At 36.3% G+C, this 24,683-nt stretch overlaps 1 protein-coding gene across 11 annotated transcripts in view; it reads left to right on the top strand.

Annotated features, from left to right (window-relative positions):
* Positions 1-24,683, top strand: part of LOC135202561 (uncharacterized) — a 356,003-nt gene that overhangs the window by 59,028 nt on the left and 272,292 nt on the right. For all 11 annotated transcript variants that reach the window (XR_010311764.1, XR_010311763.1, XR_010311762.1 and 8 more), the window contains exon 2: positions 129-257. The gene's annotated coding sequence lies outside the window, so the exon portion shown is untranslated. The remainder of the gene's footprint in view (positions 1-128; positions 258-24,683) is intronic.

Here is a 24,683-nt window from a genome sequence, read left to right as displayed (position 1 = left end):
AGAATACCAATATACAATATTCTCATTTTACTTTGGACTGTTGATTGACTGTTCTTGTAAACATGCCTCTTGAAGCTAGGTATTTTTTAATAGGTATGATGCCAATGTTCAATGCACAGTACTTGCAGGTTGCGTAAGTGTAATGGAATGATGGCATCAGCTAAGGACCGTCGTGGGTACGAACATGAGTCCTCAAGCGACACTGATAACCCAGACTCAGAAGAACGACGTCCAAGGCCTTACAGGAACAGATTTGGGTGAGTTGGTTTATATGGAATTGTTTTTTCATAATGGATTAATGGAAAAGTTTGTTTGGTCCTGGTTGAGGTGACAGCATCGCCATCTCAAATTTGTATCATATTGTGAGAAGTATCGTGAGGTTCTGAATTTTAAAGTTTGTAGAAATGTCATTACGTATTATCATTAGTTACAAAGTATATATAAAATAAAGCATTAGGAGTTGGTAGAAAGTATTAGTAGAAAGTATGAAAGATGAACGAATAAATGTAAAAAATTGCTTGGATTTACATAATTGGTACCATTCCCAGGTCAAATTATTCGTAGATGTGAAATAGGTGGTGATAGGAGCAATTGTTTAGTAGGTACTTATGTTCATCAGATGCAGAGAGGGCTTGAAGGGCTGCTCTTTGATGAAACAACCTCCAACCATCATCTCTCCATTATCACCCTGTCTTTGTTGCTTTCCTACCTCAAAACTGTATTTGATTTCCAAAGAAAATGAAATAATTCCTCTTCTTGATAAAACTATTAGTGTTTGTACATATGAACTATTGCTTATGTTGGATATGCTATGTCTTGATTATAGTTCATCTTTTTTTTAAGACTCCTCTCTAAGTTTGGTTATACAGTACAGTATGTGTATGTACAGAACTGAAGTGATGGCGTCTTGATGTAAAACTTATATCTTTATAAGTTACTTACCAAGTAATTACATAGCTATAGGTTTCAACCAAGGCAACCTAGAAATTCAAAATTCGCAGTAGCACTTTAGTTGTTTTAGTGTAGGTGACAAACCCCACTCACTTTTAGGGAAGAAGAGGAACAACAAAGCAGAGAGCACAATTTGTTGCCTGCTGGCTCCCTAACTAACATCAGGTGTTCTCTTCACCCTTTCTTCATGGTTTTTTTTAGAGTATTTTCATAAAATTGGTAAAGTTTTCAAATTTTGTTGTGGCCTTCATCATTAGTTGTTTCATTAGCTTCTAGTTGATATTCTAGCTTTTTCTGGATCATAAAGACAGACTCTAGTAGTTCCTCTAGCTTTCGCTGTTGCACTGAGGGATGTAAGACTAGGTTAACTAAGTTGTCACACAACTCTTAAGTGTGTTAAATGTATGGGACAAGAGTATAATTGGGAGAAGACTTGCAGTGAATGTCAGGACTGGGTTGAAATGGAAGGTGTTAAAGTCTCACTTGGAAAAGTTTGAGAGGGAGAAAAAAAGAAAGGTGGCCTCTAGAGCTGAAAATAGGATTAATTTCGAATCTGCTCCATTGACCTGGCTAGTAGATAATAATACTATCCCTTTATCACTGTTTCCTGCTATTTTCCCTATCCCTAGCCCTCCTACTACGTTACCACATACTCCTGTGCCTGGTTCCCATGCATCCAAACTCGATCCCATTGCCAGCCTCAAATCTAGGTTCAATGTGAAATCTAATCTAGTACAGAGTGTGATCTTGGAACTACTAGATGTGAAGAATGTAGCGAATTGTTTTGAGAAATTTATGCCTGAATATGTATGTCTGATATAGGAAAGACTGGAAACTAATAGATTGCAAAAACAATTAGTTAGATCAGGACTTAGACCAGTCAGGCTGTCCCTACTCAGACTAGGCATTTTAGTAGGCTAGTATTGACTTCCTTTGTAGTTCCGCCTTCTGCTCCCCATTTGGTTCAGGAAAAGCGTAACGAGAAGTTAGAAGTTAGAACATTAGCCTATTTTTAGTTCTAATACAATTTGAGCTGAGTTCGTGACAGGAATGTTCCAAATCCCTCCATAGTGTGCACTCATTTTTGCGTTCCCTGTTAGAAGTAAGGTGTTGGTGCCCTCGTCTGTACGTAGCCCGAGCCTAGGACTGCCCTGCGACAGTTGGAAACGTCCGCTGCCGGGGAACTGGGTCGGTTCTCAGGACAATGGGATTCTGTGCCCTCCAATACCTACTTCGCCCTTTTCATGGTCTGAATCTCGTTTAAAGTGTTCGCCAAAGGACCGCTAAAGTGATCGTCTAGGACCGTAAAAGAGTTCACATAAGGACCGTTTTGGTAAGCGTTAATGCTCGCTCTGTAGGCGCATTCTGTCGTCTTCAACACCTAGTTTGAGATGTTAGCATGCATAGGCTTAATAATATATGATATAGGTATAGACATTTTATTGAGATGATAATGTATCTGTAGCGAGTTTTACACAGATATGTCGACTGCTTATCTCTCTCATGTTTTGGTTATTCTAAATTTTCGTAATTTTCGTTTGCCAGCATATTCCATTTTCTTTGTAATGCTTGTGTTCGTTCTTTGCGTGCTTCCTCTTTGGCTATTGGCAAATCTCTTACTATTGCCTCAATTAGTGTTTCTCTTATTGGCAAATCTCTTACTACTGCCTCGATCAATGTTTCTCTTTCAAGTCTACACTGTCTGTAGTATCTAAGTTCTCACCAAATTAGATATTCTAGCTTTAGAGATTACTAACTTAGTTTCATATAGGAATCCTTTCAAGTATGTATGATCACTTTCGGACGACGCGGGAGCGTCGTTGTAACTCCTCTCCCACTGCCTCCCACTTCTGGCGCCTCGTTCTCTTTCCCTCATCAACTCGTGTGGACTGTGGACCAGGGTTCCCAGACGTACAGTAATTATCGTACGAGTATGATAACTTGACCCTTTGTATGATAAATGATTGTTAATCAAATACGATAATTTGAAGAGGTTTGGTACAATAATTTTGTCTTGATACATCTGGGAACCCTGCTGTGGACTTGACTCGTGTGAATGCAGTTAACTCGTGCGGACTTGGCCGAGTCCCGAGTCGTTTAAACTGTCTTCCTCTCATTGAATCATGGTGGATTGGATACAGCACTCGGCTGCTATCACCTCTTATCGACAAGTGTCGCTTTTTGTCGCCAAGGGTTGCAGAGAAAGAGCAATCCTTTAAGCTCTTTTGTTTACCTCCTGTCTTCAGCTGTCTCCTCCCGTCGCCCGCTGATGGAAGAAGAGTGAATGGAGTTGGAAGAACTCGTTTGGGCCGGTCAGCGTTTGTTGCCACACTACGGCTTGCTGTATCCTCATTTTGTTGTGGATAGAGACCACATAGAGAATATTTGTCTTAGTGTATTTTGGCACCCTCTAAATATTGGAGAAGAGAACCAACACTTTTCTGAACCTGGGACACACAATCTCCCTTTGTGTCTGCCTTGGCTTGTCATCTTGTCTTTTAAAGTTGCGGAGAGCCGAAGGCCGCCTTTTGCTGTACAACACTTATTGGTCCTTAACCGTCTTTAGTAGGAGGTTCGCTTTCTTTCTCTTCCTGTTGGGAAATGAACTCGAGGCTGACAGACATGCTGATGGATTTTCAGTCTAACTTGTTATTACCTTTTATCTATGTTGTCTCGTCTCTGTGACTTCTTAGAGAGATGGAGACACAAACCCAGCAGGAGTTTTTAGCGAGGAAACAAATAACTAATTTCTGATGCTGCAGGGTAATGTCCTCATGCTTATACTCACTCAGTTTGGAAGAAATGAGAACACTTTTGCTTCCTGTCTGATTATGCAGCTCGGTTTAAGGAGAGGGATTATCTATTGGTAGTCTTATTTTATACTTTTCTGGGATAAGTGCAGATTCAGGTTCTGGGATATAGACAGTTGCAATCTCCTAACATGCATGGAGAGACATGGGACCAGTACGTTATATGGTGGAGACGGTGAAGGGCAGTTGTGATTCTTTTTGGTTGTCCTCCACTGGTTTAATCTCCCTCTTATAGCTTCCCTTGTCTTCAGCAGAAATCTCTCATAAGTCTCTCTTAGTAGGAGATTGTATATAGAGGGAATGTTGGTCCAAGGGTAATTCCTTAGGAAGACACCCATAAGCAATTGGAGATATTCTTGGACGTTTGGAGACTGAACAACAGTAAGTGTCTGCCCATATACTTGTTGGTTTTCTAGCATGGTTTTAGTGCCTTTCCAGAGAACGGTCAGACTTGTGGTACACATGCAGAATGTATTCCACTTACCATACATCCATAGTCATGCAAGTTCCTTCAAAATGTTTTTACTAGAAGGTGTTGCTGTTCTGTCCACTTTGTTTGGGTTTGTGTGTAGCCCTCTATAAGTTATGTCAGGGACTTGTTGCACATTGGTAGATGGTGTCGACTTTAGGAGCAAGACACTTCTACTGAATCAGTGATTCAAGTTAGCCAACTCTGTCAGCAGTATTCCAAAGGCCAAGGACCTGTTGCTTCTTCTGGCTCAATTTCTAAGCATTATATTGTTAAGGGGGCCGGCCAGAACCCCTATACAGTATATGGTGGTATAGGGCAAAAAATGCAGTCATGAAAAAATTCATGGAGCTTCATATGGCAATTGAGAATACGTATACGAAATATTTTGTCAAAATTCCTCTTACTTTCGTAGTTACAGGGTAATTAGTAAACATAACTCAATAAGCCTAAAACATTCATCCGTTCAAGAAAATGCAATATTTCTTCTGTTATCGTAAATTTTGATAATTATTGTCAAAGAAATTGTGAGAAATGGCATCTGTAGAGATTCCGTGGGTGCAGAGGGAAGTTCAACGTCAACCATGATCATTAGGAGCAGAGACTTCAAGTAGATTACACGTTAAGAGTTTCACCTCTGACATTCGCTTGCTTTTTACATATGCTTATCTATGTTTCGGCAAGAATTTCATCATGCCAATGAGGAAAAGACAAGGAAAACATCTCGCTAACATAAAGATGAAGGAAATTCGCTCTAATATGATTACAGAATATCACCATATATGCGATATTAGCGTAGTTAGTGAAGAGAGAGAGAGGGAGGGTTGCGTAGGAAGTAAACGCGGCCGTCTTGCCTGAAGCACACGTCACACTGTCCCCCAGGCTATGATCTTTGAGCAAAGGGATCTTAATTTATGATAAATAACATAGTTTTGGTTTATTAATACCCAAAAAGGAATATGAAATTCATAATAATCATGATTTATTAACATTGTCTTTGTAAAAAGAGAGTACAACTTCGAATTTCACCTCTTGACATTCTCTTGCATTTACGTTTGTTTATTTTTGTTTCGGCAAGAATTTCATCATGCCAAAACGGAAAATACTAGGAAAACATCTAGGTAACATACAGAAGAAGAAAATTTGCTGTAATAAGCCGAGTTACTGAAGGAGAGAGAGAGAGTTGCGTAGGAAGGAGTGCCCTGTCTTGCCTGACGCAGTGCCCCAAGCTACGATACATGGGCAAAGGGATCATCATTTATGATTAAATTATGATAAATAAAATAGTTTTGGTTTATTAATACACAAAAAAGAAATATACATTCATAATAATCATTATTTATTAACATTGTCTTAATAGAAATACGAAGGAAAACTTTGAACGCCCGTATCTCAAAACTATACTTATTGACCTTCAAAATCTATCTTCTCACTTAGTTTTAAAGCTATAACATTGGAATTTGGTATATAACTCAGAAAAACATTATAGAACAATCAAATAGAGCCCTTTTTTCCAATTTTTGTTTCGTCTTTTTTTTTTATAAATTTTTTTCTCCTGATTTATAGGGTTTATTTTTTTACCATATTGAAAAATTCATATCTAGCAAAAAAATGACTTTTAGAAAAAAAACTGCTCATTCGATTGGAGGTCTACATCAGGTCTATATATGGTATTAATCCTAGGTCTTAATATTAAATATCAAGGGAGGAGATAGAATTTGAAAATTGGTTATTTTCGGGATAAATTGCCCTGACGTCACAAAACTGAAGGTCAGAGACAAAAATCATATGTGGTTTGGAGATGTCCCAAGTCACTTTATTAAGTGGTATGAATATCAAAGTCCTGTCCTTAAAAAATGGCATTAGCCGGCCGGCCCCCTTAATTCTTTATATCCCCATTTTTATCTAGTGATGTGGGGATGATACCTATGTATGCATGCTTGGCGGTCAAGATGAATAGGCATGTGCTGCTTGAAGAACCTTAGAATTGAAGGAAACTTCCTATATGGTAAGGGCTTTTCCTCATTAGGAAACGTGGCCTCACGGGATATTTTCAGAAATCATGCTCAATTAATGTACAGTTTCAGCGTAAGAATTACGACTTACAAATAACGTTCATTAAATTTGTAAGTAATCCAGAACCAACTTTGGCTCCAGGACTGTAGGAGGGACTCTGTAACCAGGAATCGTGCATTTTGTTCTTAAACCTAAGTCCAAGTTTTGGTCTTTTCCCTCTGTCATGCAACACAGAGTTTAACTAGTTATTACACTTTCATGCAACATAGAATGGTCAACACTACACCTGGTAAAACTTTTTAGATGTCAGGGCAGTGGAAAGACTTCAGGATGCTTAGCAGGTTTATTCCCAGTCAGAAACAAAGGTTTTGTGGAAGTTTGCTGCTTTGAGTGAACTGAAACAACATATTGGTTTGATCATTCATTCTGTGGAAGGACAGTGTTTTAGCAATTGGGGATTCAGGAAGAACAACTGCCTACAAGGGCCTTTACATCTGTAAGTTTGGCACTTGGTCTGGATTTAAGGAACACTCATTTAGCTTCCTAGATAAACAGGGACATCCGAATGATTACTACTACTACTATGTTGGCCCTCAAGCTTGAGCAGTGGATGTTTCCTTAAATTTTGCCTAATTGACACTCATAGGCCTGTGTTATGGCCTCTGAGAGAGGTCCGCTTCAGGTTCGATATTATTATAAACAAAAAGAATTCAACACCAACAGTTGAAACTGGGGATACGAATATAGAAAGAAACACTAACACAACAAAGGTTTATTTACAAGCTTACTAACAAAGATAAATGCAGAATGGTATCTCCTATTTACATAAAAAACGTAAAATCTTACAATGCATGAACTGGGGGAACAGTGAGTAATTCAAATACTTGCTGGCCAGTCTTGCGACTCGAAGCGATGGCTTCACAAAAGGAGAACTGCGATTGCGGACGTCTTCTTGACTGTATTGCAGAGAGTAATGTCTACTCTTGATACTTGAAGGACAGGAACTCCCCAAAACCTCTAGCTGAACGTTTCTTCTCTGAAGTCTTGATCAACGTCGAAATAACTCGGTCGTCCACTCCTGAAGACGACTTGACCAGAATTCAACCAACTCTTGAGCGTCTTTTCCTCTGGTCCTACGTTGGTTCCTTTTTTCTCTTATCTCTCTCTGACGATCTCTGCTGCTGATCTCTCACTGATAATCGGATCTGTGGCTCTTACTGATGGTATCTGCACTCTGTGACTAACTGATGATCTCCCTTCTCCTACTTCGTCCGTCATATTTATACAGCATCCTGGGGGCGGAGCCTACGGCGAGCGTCACAGACTCCCGAGATTACCGGAACAATTTAGAAGTTTCTCGACGAAGTATTGCATCAGAAGTCGTGGCGTTTCTCACGACACTTCGGCGCCTGTCGCGTTCCACAACACTCCTGCCGATTCTAGAACCATCATGAGAACAGGCACCTCCAATCACATGTGCGAATGCTTCCGTGCTGTAGAACTTCTCGAAGATGTGTTTTCCTTTCCTTTATCTTCCTTTGCTATAAAGCAATTACCTTGACAGCCTGCCCCTTGTATCTACTCTGAATTCTGTTAAGCAATTTCAAGTTCAAGAATTGCTCAGTCTCCTGTAGAGCCTTTGTAGCCTCAGGGCAAAAATTTTCAGAAAATCCAATGCTCTTGGTAGATGTCTCATTCTTCTGTTGAGACGAAATCAACTACTTCACAATTCCATACAGTTCCATTGACTGAGGCATCTCCTTAACTGCTTGGAGATGTTAGGATGTCCCTTCCAATAATAAGATTTTCAAGTTATCATAGGATCTGTCCTTAATTTAAAACTGACATGGCCTGGGGTCAGAAGCAGTGGTCTGTGTGTTGCTGAGGGTACCATTCTGGAGGAATTTTCAGTATCTGGAACCTTGTATATGTCAATGTTTTCTGTTTAGAGGAGATAAGACTTTTCACTGTCTACTTCCAAAGTTATTGTTCCATACGTACTTTCCTCGGTATTGCATCAAGTACTTTTAGATCTTGCTGAGGACCAGCACTGTAAGGTGTTGAGATTGAAGCCCCTGCATCTCTATATCAGTCTCTCTCTGGAGTTTAGATGCGGGTCTAAACTTTATCTGAATTTATTGTAAAACCTTTTATTTATCAGTGGTTAATAAGTAAATTTATTGTCAGCACCCTTCTTTAAGCAGGTGTAAAGGGAATGAATGCTATTTTAGCTTTCTGCCTTAGAGCTGAGGGTGATGTTAAGGCTATGCTTTACAGTTCCCTGTAAGAATTCCAATGTAACCCCTTGGGGTGGGGGAGGAAACTTCTCTATCCTGTTGGGCATTTAAATTTAAAGGTTAAACCTAGAACATTTTTATCATCCTTTTAGAAAACTCTAACATCTTTGTCAAAGGTAAATGCTGGAAGAGGCAAAGTTAACCTTTGGTTTTGTGGTTTTAAGAAAAACAAAAACAGATGTTGTGGTCAAAGGTTAGCCTGGAAGAGGCAAAAATCAACCTTTTGTTCTGTGGTTTCAGAAAGCCAACGGTTAAGTTTGAAGACAAAGTTAACTTTTTGTTTTGTGGTTTTAGAAAACCTAGAATGTATTTGTGGAGGTTAAGCCTGGAAGAGGCAAAGTTAACCTTTGCCTTTGCCAATGGTTAAACTTGAAGGCAAAGTTAACTTTTGTTTTGTGGCTTTAGAAAACCCAGAATGTATTTGTGAAGGTTAAGCCTGGAAGAGGCAAAGTTAACCTTTTGTGTTGTGATTTTTAGAAACTTTGTAAAGGAACACAAGGTCCTCTGTGACATAATGGATAGGCTAGTGCATGAGAACTAGCTCCATATCTTCTATTGTTATTGAAGTTGAACATTCATAATGTGAGCATCAGTTGCAACTTCATTTAGAGTTAAGTCTATTTGTCACTTCAGAATAGGATTGATGTGTCACAGTAGTAGAAGTACAATTCAGTTTTTGCCCGATCACTACCTTAAGTATACAGAATTGTGTTTGAAAACAGTAAAGCCCTTAATCCGCTACTAGTAGTGGGTAGTCTTTTCCTAAACCAAAAGAAAAGAGCAATTCTTTAGGCTCTTTTGTTTGAATCCCCGTTTTTAATATTTTTTGGAGCGTGAAGGTACAAATTTTGTATAGGAGTATACCTTTATATTGTAAAGGTATTTATTTTAAGTGACTGTCATTTTATAGGGCTTTTGGACCCAGGCACAGGGGTCCCTCATACCACTTGCGTTTCATGCTGGCTGAATCGAAGCCGTTTTCTCTGCAAGGCTGCTCTTTGCTGCATACATGTGAGAGCTTTGCTCCTTGAATGGAATCCAACTTCTGGTGGTAGTAAAATCCACCAAGGATTCCAGATCAGGTGAGAATGTTTTGGGTTTCGTATAGGAAACCTTTAGCTCGAATGGCTGAGCGGAATTTTGTCTAGCTGCACTACCCACCATCCTCTTCCTAATGTGGGAATCGGCTAAATTTAACAGTAGGTAAGGTTCATCTCAAATAATATAAATTTTCATAATAAAATTCATTATTTGGATACTTACCTACTGTTAAAGTAGACCCACCCAGCCTCCCCACAACTTAGTGGGTTGTCAAGGAGAATTCTGACAAGAGCTAAAACATTTGAAACATACCTGGTGGAGAACAGGTAAACTAGACAGTCATCCGTGCAGCCATTCGATTTTTTGTTTGTTTGAATGCTGACTCGCCTAATTGGTGGGGAGATATAGCTAAATTTAACAGTAGGTAAGTATCCAAATAATAAATTTTATTATGAAAATTTATATTTTTATGGCAAAGTTGCTTCATATATACTTACCAAGTAATTACAGAATCAGAGCCCTCCTTCCACCCCTCGTATGCACACCACGACACAAACGAATTGAACTCTGCTATGTTGTTCCTCCTCTTCCCTGAAAGTGAATGGGGTTTGTCACCTACACTACAACAATGGAATTGCTGCCTTGAATTTTGAATCTTTGTGCTGCTATGGTTGAAAACCTAAAGCTATGTAATTACTTGGTAAGTATATATGAAACTTAATTTTATCATAAGAATAACATTTCTATGTAATTAGTGGGTATTGTAAACATTTTGTTTATTCATGACACAATATCCTTGTGTATAAAAACTAATAGATGCATTAGGCATCTTAGTTGTAGAACTGGAAGAGATTACCTCACCACATATATCTTAAAGGTGGAGGAAGCATTGGATTTTAATATGATTTTTGGAAGTGTTTAGTTTATGTCATTAGTGTATTATTGTGCAGTTGGACACGAGAGCTGTATTTGACCTAGTTAATGTGATATATTTTTGAAATTACTTATTAAATATTAGGACATTTTCAGAAAATTAAAACTTCCATAGACATTGCTTGGAATATGGCTGTTGTTGACAGTGCTAAAAATAATTTTTGTGCTGAGGAATAATAGTACAGTGGTACCTCGTTTGTTGAACGTTCCTTATGTTGAAATAGTATCTGTTTTTCGAACAAAATTTTTTAGAAAATTTTGTATCGTTTGTTGAACAAATGCTCATATTTCGAATTGACTAATTATCTAGTTTATACTTGTATTCGACGGCCTACTGGGTCTTACAAGCTAAATTGTATTAAAACATATTTTCATTTACAATATATAGTTTAATGATAACCATATTCAACAAAATTAATAAAAGTATAAAGCATTTAATATTAAGTTTAGCTTTCACAATATAAAATTTAGCATAAAAGATTTTAAAATCGTATGTAACCACGGTGACATCACGCCCAGGTGACTTGAGACTGAATGAGGGAGTGTTGATATGTTGAGGAGAGAAGAAGAGAGAGTTAAAATATTACTGTATGTATGTAAAAGCAATAACAATCCACATAAAAAAGGGAATTTCCCAATAAATTTAACATAAAATATGAAAACAATCAAATGAAGTATAGAAAAAAGGAAAAAAAAAAAAAAAAAGTCTTAATTGAGCCAGTGTTTGGTGCGCCGAGTGAGACAGTTTAGTTGAAAAATATTAACAAAATAGTAAATGAAAGAACAAAGCTTTTCACAGTCAAAATTAGCATAGTGATCAACAAAATCATTTGTCAACACAGTGATACATAGGTAATTTGAGGCATAGGGAGGGGCCGTTTATATTTTTGAGGAATAATGAATGAATGATTTTAAGGTATCGTGCGTTATGGTGGTGTTGAGGAGAGAAGAGACAGTAGCATCTTTACTGTAATATATGTAAAAGCAGTAGCAATTCACATAGAAAATGAAGTGTTATTTCACAATAAATTTAAAATAATGATAAAACATGAAAACAATAAAATGCATTACAGTTGGGAAAAAAAAAGCTTGCTCGAGTCAGTGTTCGGTGCACTGAGAGAGGAGAGGAGAGGGAGAGGATAGGAGAGGAGAGAGGAGCGAGGAGAGGAGAGGAGAGGAGAGGAGAGGAGAGGAGAGGAGAGGAGAGGAGAGCGAAGAAGGGCTCTGCTTCCCACTTATGCTCGATCTGCCCGAATCACTTTTATTTTTGTTACAGTAAAATGCCTGTTTAGTGAGAATTGTTTTTATGATTTTTTACTACTGTAAAAGTAACTCAACTCTGTAATAAACAAACTGGCTCCGATTTCAGCTTCTGCATGCCTTCGATTGTTTAAACGGCTCCCTTGGGAAAAGTTATTGTATCTCTTTCCTTTTCTTGCATTCTTAACTTATTACTTGTTTGGAAAATCCTCATGTTTATTTTAAAAGACTGCCATTTGCCAACAGTAAGTTGATGTAAACACGCTGATTACCCTCTCTCTCTCTCTCTCTCTCTCTCTCTCTCTCTCTCTCTCTCTCTCTCTCTCTCTCTCTCTCTCTCTCTCTCTCAACCTTTGCGTACTGCAGCCAATTCAGTTTCCTCAAAGGGTTCCCATATCTCCCCACTTCATCCCCCAGCCGGCCGGCGCCATTTTTACCAAACGGTTGTAAATCGTACACAGGAAAAATAAAATTTAGAAAATTTTACTCCATATAACGTACTGTTTCATTACTTTACACTCTTAATTTGACTTTTGAGCACATTAATTATAGAAAAAATGTGAAAAGGGGGACTTTTTGGGTTGGCTGGAACGAATTATCCTGATTCCCTTTATTTTTTATGGGGATACTTGTTTCATAAATCGAACAAATTGTACTTCGAACAGCCTTCTAGAATGGATTAAGTTCGAAGTCTGGGGTACTACTTTAGTTGGAGCAATATTTATGTCGGAATATTATGGAGTGTGTAAATTCATCATAAGAATATTATTGAGAGCAGAATTAATGATAAAATCCTCAAGTTTTACCGTAAAGATAAATTGAGATTTAATGTGGTTGTAAGTTTGCCTACCATGATTATTATTATTATTATTATTATTAAGGATTAGTTTATCCAGACTTCTGAGCCTAATAACAGCTCTTCTCAGGCTACCGTGAAAAACAATAACCTTATAATTTAGAGAGGCACTATTAATCAAACTTTTTGTGGCATTTTTCATTGAGTTTAGTTGTCAAGCTCAGGTAGTACATGAGAGAGCTTATAATGAGGTTGTGGAGGAGCTCCTACTCTCAAGTGGTGGTCCACCCTTAAGTTATCATTGTATGGAGTTGATTCAAACATGCGTCCCCTTTTAGGAACTGATGGAATTGTTGTACATTGCCATAAACAGAAGGCAGAACTATGGCTCAAGTCTTTTTGAACAAACTAACCGGTGAGCTTAAGTTGTGTTAAGTGCCCTGACTCTCATGGTAGCATAAACCTTAACGGGATCTTCCCCATCTTTTAGAGACTGCTGATTTCATTGTGCCTAAGATTATTGTTATTTTGCTGATTTATTACTCTGAAAATTACAACTGTTTTCAGAAGATTAGCTTGACTTTCAAGTTTTATTTTTGTTAGGAGGATGGGAAATATTGCTGCATCACCTAAGGGGCTAAGTCCATTCTCATGCACCACAAAACTCTTGGATAGAATTATGTCATCATTCAAGTTCAAGTTTAGTTTGACAACTCATGAGTGTTAACTTGTGGCATAGATGGAAATGAGTTCTTTTTGTTGTGTAGTGTAAAATATACTAAAAAAAAAATCCTTTGAACGCCTCTGTACCTGACCCAGCTGTTTTTGCTTGCAACACTAGGCAAGGTGTTGCCACAAACAATGTGTTATGTGGTTCGGAAGTCACGTAAAGCCGTTGGTGCCATTGCTGAATAACCACTGGTTCCATGCAATGTAAAAATACCATACAAGCAAACAAACAAACAAACAATGTGTTGTTTTTTTATATAGCATCTAGTTTGATACTATACTAAGTTTGCTGAGAGTTTTATTTGGGCTACAACTAAAATGTGGAATAGTTTACCTAGTACAGTTGTGGAATCTTCTGATTTCCTAATATTTCAGCAAGGAGCAACTTCATTCCTGCTTTTTTGTTGCTGTCTCCTGAATTTCAGGTGTGTAAGTTTTGTATTTCCTCATATTTATTTACTACCTTTCACCTTTCCGTATAACATCTGTCTGCAGGCTGATTTCCCTTGGAGTCTTCTTGGGTTTCTAGTCAGTTGTATCTGTCCATAAGGGTTTTCAGCTGAAGATTTATAGAAAGGAAAAGAAAGAAAGAAAGAATAATGTTGGAAACAAGGAAATAGCATATTCATTCACTGCTGGCTGTCTGAATATCCAATTTGAGGACTGTTTCTAATTGTTATGCTAGATGTCATTGGTACTTTAACTCTTGTGATACTGAGACATGCAACAAACAGTAGGAAGTGGCATTGGGTCACAATGAAGCAAAAAATGTACAATTGTTAGTAAATTAGTGACTTGATTGAAATTTCCTCTTACGTCTGTATCACTTAATCTACTACTCCACAAATATGGAGTACAGTATATATAGTTCATTACGGATAAGGAAGAACGAAAGTGTCCAAAATGTTAGCAATGTCATTCTTTCTAGTGTTTATAGACTTACCAGAGTTATCAAGTAGAAAGATTGAAAGTGAAGAATGCTGGCATGGTTTCCAGACATACTTCCCAACTAGTAACTAATTACTCTGGGCCACTTACTATCTGCCAAAAAACTTTTCACAGCAAGTGTGATGCACTTTGTTGGATTAAGCTTCATTTCATGAAGAATGAATACTCTCAACAAAAAGTGAATAAAAGTCAGCATCACTACTTTTGATAGAAGATTTACCCTTTTAGATAAGGGATTTTACAAAAGTTTCAGAGGTCTTTGGTGGTGATATTATGATTTAGCTTTTCCTGTCTTTTCCTGAATTGAACATTCAAATGAAATGGAAGAGCAGTTTAACTGAATGAGCCCTCGTTATTCAGAAATAGTTGTATATTTAAAATTTCTACTCTGTGTGAGGTAAGTTGGCAGCATTGAATTCTTGCACATATTGCATAATTTTTCATGTAGTGATGGTTTTGTGATGTTACAGGAGGCAGTTTCAATTGTAAGTTTGAGAAAGCTTTAGCTGAGAATGGGTAGCATTTTGATATTTTGTCTCGGCAACCGCTTTATTATTATGTATCGTAGATAATGAGACCGTGATATTTCTAGTATCTCTCAGGCTTTGCCCAGAATTTTGCTCTATTAAGTGAATGATTAAAATTGAAGCTAAGTGAAGAAGCAGCACACACTGGTAGAAGAGAACAAAGGAAATGTAGGAAAAATAAAAGGCAGGAAGCAATGCAGCTGGGGTTTAAAGACGTGCAAAGAATGTTTTCCACCATAGTGCACCTAAGCAGTGTACTCTGTAAATGGCACTTTCTGTGAGGTGGCAGAAGCTTTAAGAGGAGTTTTAATTACTGGCAACAAGTGGTCTCTTCAGGATTCCTCAGTTTTAGGAAGTTGATGATCTGCTTCACATGGTATAATGCTCCCATTTTGGAATGGTTTATAATTCTTGCAGGCATTGAATGTCATATCTGATTACATGGATGCCTTGGGAGGACTGAAGGTCAGGTGATTTGACTTGGGGTTTATATCATGATTTATTGTGTTTTCCATTGGCAGACTGTATCACTTTGTTAAGGATGATGTATAATAAATTTCTCATGTGCTTGTGAGTTGATCTAATATTGGCAGAAAGGGTGAACGTATAGCTTCATCTTTGAGCTTGTACTTGGTTTTGTGCGAGTGGAAAACTGTTTTGGCTAAAGCCATCTTTTTGTTTGATACTCAAGTGGATTATCAAGTTCACAGACTTCATGATCATATATCGATTAAACTGTGTATAATATAAAAGAAGACTTCGTGTACATATTTTATATCATAATATTGATGATATACTTTAGGATGCTCTTCGATTAAGCAGCATGTTAAGCATTTGGGAAGCTGTTTCTGGAGGGTTAATGAACAGCAGTTGTGTTATCCTTATTAGACTGATGATGTAAGGATGACCTGTAGATTATATTCCATGAGACTCCAACAATGTCTAGAAAATAAAAACAAATTTACCATCAGTACTTTGAAATCAGGTAGAGATATAATTTGAAGGGTGGGAGGAAATGATTTAACCCATTCAACTGTGCAAATAAGGGACATTTAAAGGAATTTATCATTAAAGTGGACCAAAATAGAAAATCATAATTTTTGCCCATTCCTGATTTTCCTTCATGTTTTTTATGTGCATTAATCAAGTTAAAAAGCAATGTTGGATGTATGTATATCATTGGAAGGAAATTTATCAATCATTATGGTACAAAGTGAATATTTGTTTTACTTTTTGTGCGGATATTTTTTAAACATAAGTTCAGTTCACAGCTAGCTTCAGTGTATCCTGATGCTATGGCATTGACGGTTTTAATGTTTAAAGATGCTACAATAGTTATGAAAAATCAGTTTATGGCAACTATGATGGAAGGTTATTGCTAAACTCATAACTTGTCATCCATAATGGAGTTTTTTACCACAGCCATGTTTTTGATCCTCCCAAAAGTCTTTAAGGTTCAAGTTGAAGTTTGTTGAAGTGCCTGTTATTTTCTCTCTCTCTCTCTCTCTCTCTCTCTCTCTCTCTCTCTCTCTCTCTCTCTCTCTCTCTCTCTCTCTCTCTCTCTCTCTCATATAGGCAATCCATTTTGTGAAAGCTTGCCTGTCAATTAGAGTAGCCTTTGTCATTTAAGTTGTATATGCATAATAATAGCAGCATTGCAGTAATAATTCAGTAGTATAAATACTATTTTAGAGGTCAGTCTGTCAGATAGCTTTTTATCTGTAAAAAAAAGGAATGAAATTTATCAATCTCACTTTCCATGTTTATCTTCTGATAGTGTTATGTTGTTATAGCTTGAGATATGATCACATGTGAAACAAGTCATTGATAGTGTTTAATTGTAGAGTATTGCAGAAAGTAGTACTGTATTTTTGATTGTTTTTCTTTTATAGTAATGAGTGAAATATTCTTTAGAAACTCCAAAAGTTCCCATGTGTTCATGCAATAATATAAAACTAAGCATGTGAAAATCACTATTACTCTGTTGTTATAAGTTATTTATGAGTGAATTTTAAAGTTTTTTGTACTAAATGTGATTAACATCATGTTTTTGGAAAGGTAATGCTTGTTGACTAGAGGTTAGAATTGTGTATTATTATAGATTGAATGGTGGGTCAAAAGTAGACCAAGACAAGTTACTCATTTGAGAGTGATGAATAAATGATACTGCACAAAAATTTGTTCTCACTTCAACTTGTCATTTAATTTTTTGTCTGTTGTTTTCCATTTTTGAAATATTGAGGTAAGCACAAAATAATATTTAGTTTGAAAGTGACACCATAATCAATATTACAATGTGGAAAAATGTACAGTGAGCTTTGAATGAGAAATATTACCATACTTGTGAGAACTCAAGAATGTGATTTGCAATGTCAGAGTTTTGGGGTTCCCCTTGGAACCCTAAAGAATGTGATTTGCTATGTCAGAGTTTAGAGGTCTCCCTTGGAACCTTAACCCCCACAGCCCTGGTATCGTATATATGGGATCACAGATAGCCTCGGGGCAGTGGATGAATATCGTACATATGTGATCAAGATTTGGCGCCATACAATTTGAACGAATTTAGCAGGAAAAATGTTCTTAGTTACATATATCACTATTGGCAACTCTTCAGATCACCCTATAAGAGTGTGAGTGAGCTTAAAAGCCCTCAGTCTTGCTCGAGGTGGTAAGGGGGAATGTCGTCACGAATTCCCATCCAAGGATGCGTTGTAAACATTTTACAATAAATATGCTTGGAATTTGTTCTCAGTTTTATTTCTTATCTTTTATGATATTGTTTGAGCTGTAATTTCAATTTGACAAAATAAAATAAAAAATATATATATTAGAAAGAAAGGTTATAAATTTGTTATGACTGTCATAGGGAGAAGAGGCCTGCAAGAGGTGGGAATTATTCACTTACAACTTCCCGTGGATGGTATAGACATTTTTTTAGAATTTATTTTCGTAATATTCCATGTGAATATGCATTTCTTCCTCTTTCTAGTGATGAGTTTTTTATTTTAAATTGGCCATCCTTAAATTTAGCCCAGTCATGTGTGTATGCATTAGCATATATTAACTTGGACTGTGAGGGTTAAAGAATATGATATGGTATGTCTGAGGTTTTGGGTCTCCCTTGGAATCTTAAAGAATGTGATTTGCTGTCTGAATTTTGGTGTCCCCCTGGAATCGTCAAGAATGGGATTTGTAGTGTCAAGAGTTTTGGGGTCCCCTTGGAATCTTGAAGAATATGATTTGCTATGTCTGCATTTTGGGGTCTCCCTGGAATCTTAAAGAATGAGATTTGCTGTCTGAGTTTTTGGGTCCCCCTGGAATTTTACAAAATTGTGATTTGTTATGTATGACTTTTGGTGTCCCCTGGAATCTTAAAGAATTTGATATGCTATATCTGAGTTTTGGGGTCCCCCTGGAATATTAAAGCATGCAATATGTATGTTGGTTAGCTGGGTAAGAGACCAAGAAATCATGAATGGTAAAATAATGAAAGTAGCACTGCTGGGCCAAAGTTTTTAAAAAAATTTTTGTTTATCTTTCATATGGAGTATGGTCTTGCACCTCGTATATATGATTTTATACTATATGCAGCCTGTGGTTACCGTTGGTATCAGTTAGCAGCATTTTGGTTTTACTGCACGTTGAATATATCCATAACTGGATTTAACCCTCCGTAGGGTCTATAGCTCCATTATCTGGTTATTGTTGGCTTAGGCTAAGTGCTGAGACTGCCTCATAAAATATAAACTTAACAAAAATGCATCTTTTCCTCTGTTCTTTTAAAAAGTTATCCTTTACTTTGTTGTATCCAATAATACCGCATGTAGTCTTGTATTACTATTTGTGTTGTAAAATACAAACAAACTGATCATGTTTTGGTTTGGAAAAATCAGCTGAGGGCAGAGGTTAGATTATTTTGCTGTAATTAACTCAATTCAGAGCGATTTTCTTGATTCTATTTATCGTAAATTAATCTCTAGAAACTCTGTTCATATATGACAAGGTATTTTTCATTATGTGAAGTGTTTTTAAGTTGAATATTGACTTATATATGTGAACTCCAGCTTTTTACCCTTAAATTAAAAAAGGTCAATTTCAAATTAAAAAAGGTTAAAATTTAATGAAAATAGGTCTAATTCAAATGAAAAAGATGCACTTCAGATTAAAAAAGATGAACTTCAAATTAGAATAATTCTATTTCAATTTAAAACAAATTGTTGGTGGGTGGGTCAGTCAGTGGATCTGTGGGTTGGCGGGTTGGTCGTTGGTGGTTTGGTGGGTCAGTGGGTTAGTGAGTCGGTCGGTTGGTGGGTTGGTCAAGTGGTCGGTGTGTTGGTGGGTCGGTCGGTGGATGGGTGGGTTGGTAGATCAGTTGGTGGGTGGGTGGGTCGGTCTGTCGGTCGGTCAGTGAGTCGGTGGGTGGGTCAATCAGTGAGTTGGCTAGTGGGTGGGTCAGTCGGTCGGTTATTAGGTCAGTGGGTGGGTCGGTCATATATTTAACAATTTGTTTTGATTTATTTTCATTTGAAGTTCATCTTTTTTTAATCTGAAGTTTATCTTTTTTAATTTGAATTTGTCCTATTTAAATATGATTTTCTCCTTTTTTAATTTGAAATTGACTTTTTTAATGTGAAATCCACTTTAATTTAATTTGAGGGTAAAAAGCTGTAGACTTAGTTATTTATTTTGTTTATAGATGGCGCTGTTGTCTGTTATCGATACTTTACCCAAGGGCAGAGTGACCCTTATAAAATACAAATACGTATAACGAATATGCATTTTTTCCTTGGCTCCTTTAAAAGTTTATGCTTTACCTCACTGTATCCAATAATACTGTATTTAGTCTCATATTACTACGTACAGTATTATTATATATAATGCAAATAAAGCGATTTATGTTTTGGTTTGGAAAATTCAGCAGAGGGCAGATGCAGGGTTATTTCACCCTATTTAACTCGATCGAGAGCGATTTTCTTGCTTCTATTTAGTGTAAGTAGGTTATTTTTTGTGATATGAAGTGCTTTTAAGTTGAATTATGACTTAAATATATACATCTTCTTATGAACTCTGTTATTTTTTTCATTAATAGTGGTGTCGGGAGCATGTTTTTGTGTAAAAAATCTGATTAAATTTGTTATTTTCATCCTATTTCATAATAATATGATATTTGCGTATTTATGTTATCGGCGTGAAAACAATGGTCAAATGTGTTTTTTCATGGCCAGTATTTTTTTATTAAAATACTTTTTTCTCCGCAATTATTTGCGGTAAAGTTGCATCCATGTTACTGATACATGATAGTTTAAAGTCATTAGTAGTGTGAACATTTTGTTATCTCAGCTTTAGCTACAATTGCAGCTTAAATTTAGCAGTACTATATTTCTTTGCCAATACTATTTTCTCCATAGCAAATAAAGGTATATGTAATATAAAAATATTTAAGTCCTTTTCTACTTAATGTCATTTGTAACATAACTACGGTAATTTTCTGCTATACGTATTGTACTACTGCTGAAATGCAAGCAAAACATTATCAGATTCAGTTCGGTTGTTGTCACAAAACAACTGTTATTGTCGATTGTTTAAGACTGCGGTGTTTAAGCAACAATTGTAACGTTACTAACAATACTTTTATCATTCTCATTTGCTTTTTTAGCTTGTTTAACTAGAAGATATGATAAAAGAGATGGAGGAAACATTAGCAGTCTGAAAAAGGTGACTCTCTCTCTCTCTCTCTCTCTCTCTCTCTCTCTCTCTCTCTCTCTCTCTCTCTCTCTCTCATTCTAGGCCAAGATTTACCAGTAAGTTCATTCAGTCTGACATTAAAAATTTGTAGAACTACCATGCAGACCATAGTAAATGATTAGGTAAATGAAATTCCATATATTTTCATTAACGAGTTATTACATATTATGGCAAAATATCTGGTTGTGACACTAAGGCATTGTTAACAAGTCTAGGGTGCTGTAAGGTGGATTGTGGTGCCTTTAGACTTTTAAGTTTCGGTTAAAGGCGATTTTCGTTTGGCGTCAGGCCCCCAGGAATGGAACCCCGGGGGGGCTGCCTGTATTGTACTTTTTGTTGAATATACAGGTTCTTGTACATGTATGTAGATACAAGTGTGTTTACAGTCCCCAATTCACTCTAAATTTAGTGAAAGGGTTTTGATTTTCCAAGGAGTACAAATTTTACAACATTTTAGCAGTGCCCAAGGCTGCCTCGCCAAGTGCTGGAAGCAGGAGTAGAGTATAGTACAATGTTTTCAGAGGTTTTAGGGAAGCCTTTTCTTTTAAGGGATACATTCTGCAAGTGTTTTAAACAAAAACTAAGGGAATGTAATAGAATCACAAGCATCTCATGTCCACAAAGGAATGTTCTTCTTTTAAAAATACAGTTTGATAGTATTAAAATGAAAAGTAGAATAGATGTGGCATTAGCTAAAAAATGCTTGAAGTGTAGCCTTAATTTTCATAAGACACCACTTATGGTTGAAACCTGATTTACATGGATACCAAGTACTGCACGTGAGAAAAGAAGTAGCTGTGATGGATTAAGGGAATACTGTAAGTTGACAAAATTGTTAGTTTTTGTAGGTTTTATCATCTTCAAAAATATTTAAAGTGGTCCCATATCTTGTCAGGTACCAGTTGAAAGGTATAGAGTAAATAACCTGTAGTTTTGTTTCAGTTCAGAATTGAAAGTTAGATATTGAGCTTGCTCAGGGTTCTCTGAAGAATAAAAAGTTTAATAGCAAACCAATTTGGTTAGAATTACAATTGAAAGTTAGAAATATGAATCTGTGGTACCTAACTTTACATACATCATTGGAGAAAATAAATTTGCATAAAGGAAAATGAGTTTGGGAAGATTTCCATGAACATTCATGCTTTCATTGGCACCTCTTTTTCTCAGATTCTGCTGTTAGCACCATGTCAGTGGCATAAAGCAGCTTTCAGTGGCCCCCTTTTTTGCTCTCTTTTGTAGCTTATTTCATTCCTTTGACAAATTACAATGGCATAGCACTGATCTTTGATAACAACCCTTATTTATCTCAAATTCTTCCGATAAACCTGTCACTGTCTTTATTCTAGATTGGTACTGTAATAGCACTACTTAATGAGTCTGTTATCCTATGTGCTTGTAATACCCTTGTAATTATTTTATCTCAGTTTTGTTTGTTGCCTTTTTAAAATACACAATTATGTGGTATAACCCCAAGAAGACAGGTTTTTGTTGTTGATCTTTTTAATAAAGCTAAACGGACATTGTGAATTTATGTAGTACATCTTCTTTTACTTTATATTCTTATTGTAAGAATGATTTATTCTTATTTCATTAGATCTTCATTAATTCTGTTGAGCTCATTGATGACTAGTTCACTTGCTGCTTTTATTATGTCACTTGATTTTCAAATATTGTCTCTGGGGCTTTTCCATTTTTCATCTTCCCCATGGCCCTCTGTAACCCCATCATCTGTTATGTTTTATATTTATCCTTGTACTGTATTATGCCTTTTCTTCATTCAGGAGTGCAGACAGTGCGTCCATCTTCTCATCCTGTTATTTTCAGTTTTAGTTTCTCCACTTTCATCTTCTGTCTACTTTGACCCTTGAAATTCTTTCCTGAGGCACTGGATCTATCTAACAATCTGTCTGTTTAATCAAGGCTGACTCTATCATCTGGCTTTTGTACCGACATTTGCTGCTATAAATTATGTGACAAATTCCAGTTTATTCTGTGGTTATGGTTATTTATATGGTTAAATATAGCTGAGCTCTGTTGTCCATCCCTAACTGACTGTTTTATGTTGTATCAATCTCTGGGGAAGTGATTTTCCTGTAAAACCGACGTAAGATTGGTCACAGTCCAAGCATGGGGTTTCATTTACTCCTGTGTATTTGGGGATTTGCTTTTGCCGGACGTTAATCAGGGATTTGGCTAGGGTATTTGGTTAGGTAAAGGCAAAAGGTTAGATTTTCTGAGTCTGTCACTGTCTTAACCCTGTTCAGGTATGGGATTTTTATTTTTTTGTTGGGTCTCTCTGGTGTTGTCTTTAGTGGGTCAGTAGAAAGTTAAGTTTGCTTTATATATATATATAATATATATATATATATATATATATATATATATATATATATATATATATAATATATAGTATGTATATTTATATATACACACACAGTAGTACCTCAAGATACGAAATTAATCCGTTTCGAGGCGCCCTTTGTATCATGAGGTTTTCGTATCTTGGACCACATTTTACATGTAAAATGGCTAATCCGTTCCAAGCCCTCCAAAAACACCCCAGTAAATTATATTTCCAGGCCTAAAACACATGTTCTAGGGTTACGACGCCGATCCGACGGAAGAAATATGACTCCAAAAAGGCAAAATACTGTACATACTTGAGTAATATTCAACTGCATGTAATGTTCAACCCCATTTTTACTGCATATATTAAGACTTTAGCATATGTCCCTTAGCAATAAGCCTAGCCTATGTTAGCGGTTGCTACTGTAGCCTAGTCTATGACTCTTGACATCTAAACCTAAGAGCTAAAAGCTTAGAATATGCCAATAAAATGTATAAATAATCAGTATGTACTCATTTCAAATAATTATTAATTAATCATTAACTATAATACACAAAAAAAAAAAAAAAAAAAACCTTCCAATCGATTGTTTACATTCAGCTCTTATCCGTCTTACGAGTACCGAACGAACGATTTTTCCTAGCACACAGTAAGCCATAAATTTTCATTAGTATCTCTCTTCAACTAAAGAACTACCAAACAGTATAATAACCATTCATTTCTATTCTTTATTCTATCTTTACCTAATGGAGATACCGAGTTACTGACAGCTATAATGAAAAATACGTATTTGTTGGCAGTCTGATTTATTTTATATTTTATGATATCTAATTCACAATTTTTTTTATTAAATGTATTGCATGTACTCATTTCAAATAATTACTAACTAACCATTAACTATAATAAACTAAAAAAAAAAAAAGCTTCCAAACTTCTTTTTACATCCAGCACTTACGAGTATTGAACAATCGCCAAGCAATCACTTTACACAGTAAGCCATAAATTTTCATTATCTCTCTTCAACTACTGAAACTACCAAACAGTATAATAACCATTCATTTCTATTCTTTATTCTATCTTTACCTAATATTAAATGTATTGCATGAATCAGTTTTTCAATCTTTACAGCATCCTTTTACCAATTAGAAAGTACTTGAAGCACAGGGGTAGATGCTGACCAATAGGAGAGCAGGACTTTATGGGGTGACTAGCATCAGGAACCAATGGGAGAGCGGGAGGATTGTGGCGAGTTTACTCAGTTGGTGGCGCGGAAGTTTTAAAATTGTTCTCGGTGGTCCGGGCGAATCTCGGGACTTTACAGCAACAACCTTTCGTATCTTGAAAACTTTTCGTATGTAGAGCTGTAAAATTTTTCGTATTTGCTTTCGTATCTCGAGTTTTTCGTAAGTTGAGCCTTTCGTATGTCGAGTTATCACTGTATATATATATATATATATATATATATATATATATATATATATATATATATATATATATATATATATATGACTGGTAAAAATGTTCTGTTACAACAGAATTCCATCTAATAAAAGGAGCCCATAAAAACACCAAAATATAGAGAGAAAAGTACTATATTTCAGAGACTGCTGTCTCTCTCTTCAGGTATATGAATGAGAAAGGTTTACAGAAAAGGTGGTATTTATACCAAGAGATCCATCCACAGGTAAGCCAATTTAGGTCACCCCCGCTGATAATCTTCCTTTAATCTTCTTAAGTGTTGGTTGAATGAAAACTTCGTCGATCACATCTGAAATCCACGCTCCTTTTGAGATGATCATTACCTGCCTCTCTTT

The sequence above is a fragment of the Macrobrachium nipponense genome, chromosome 30 (assembly GCF_015104395.2).
Source record: "Macrobrachium nipponense isolate FS-2020 chromosome 30, ASM1510439v2, whole genome shotgun sequence".
Lineage (NCBI taxonomy): Eukaryota > Metazoa > Arthropoda > Malacostraca > Decapoda > Palaemonidae > Macrobrachium > Macrobrachium nipponense.
The sequence above is the reverse complement of the archived record's forward strand: the minus strand, read 5'-3'. Positions and strand labels throughout refer to the sequence as shown.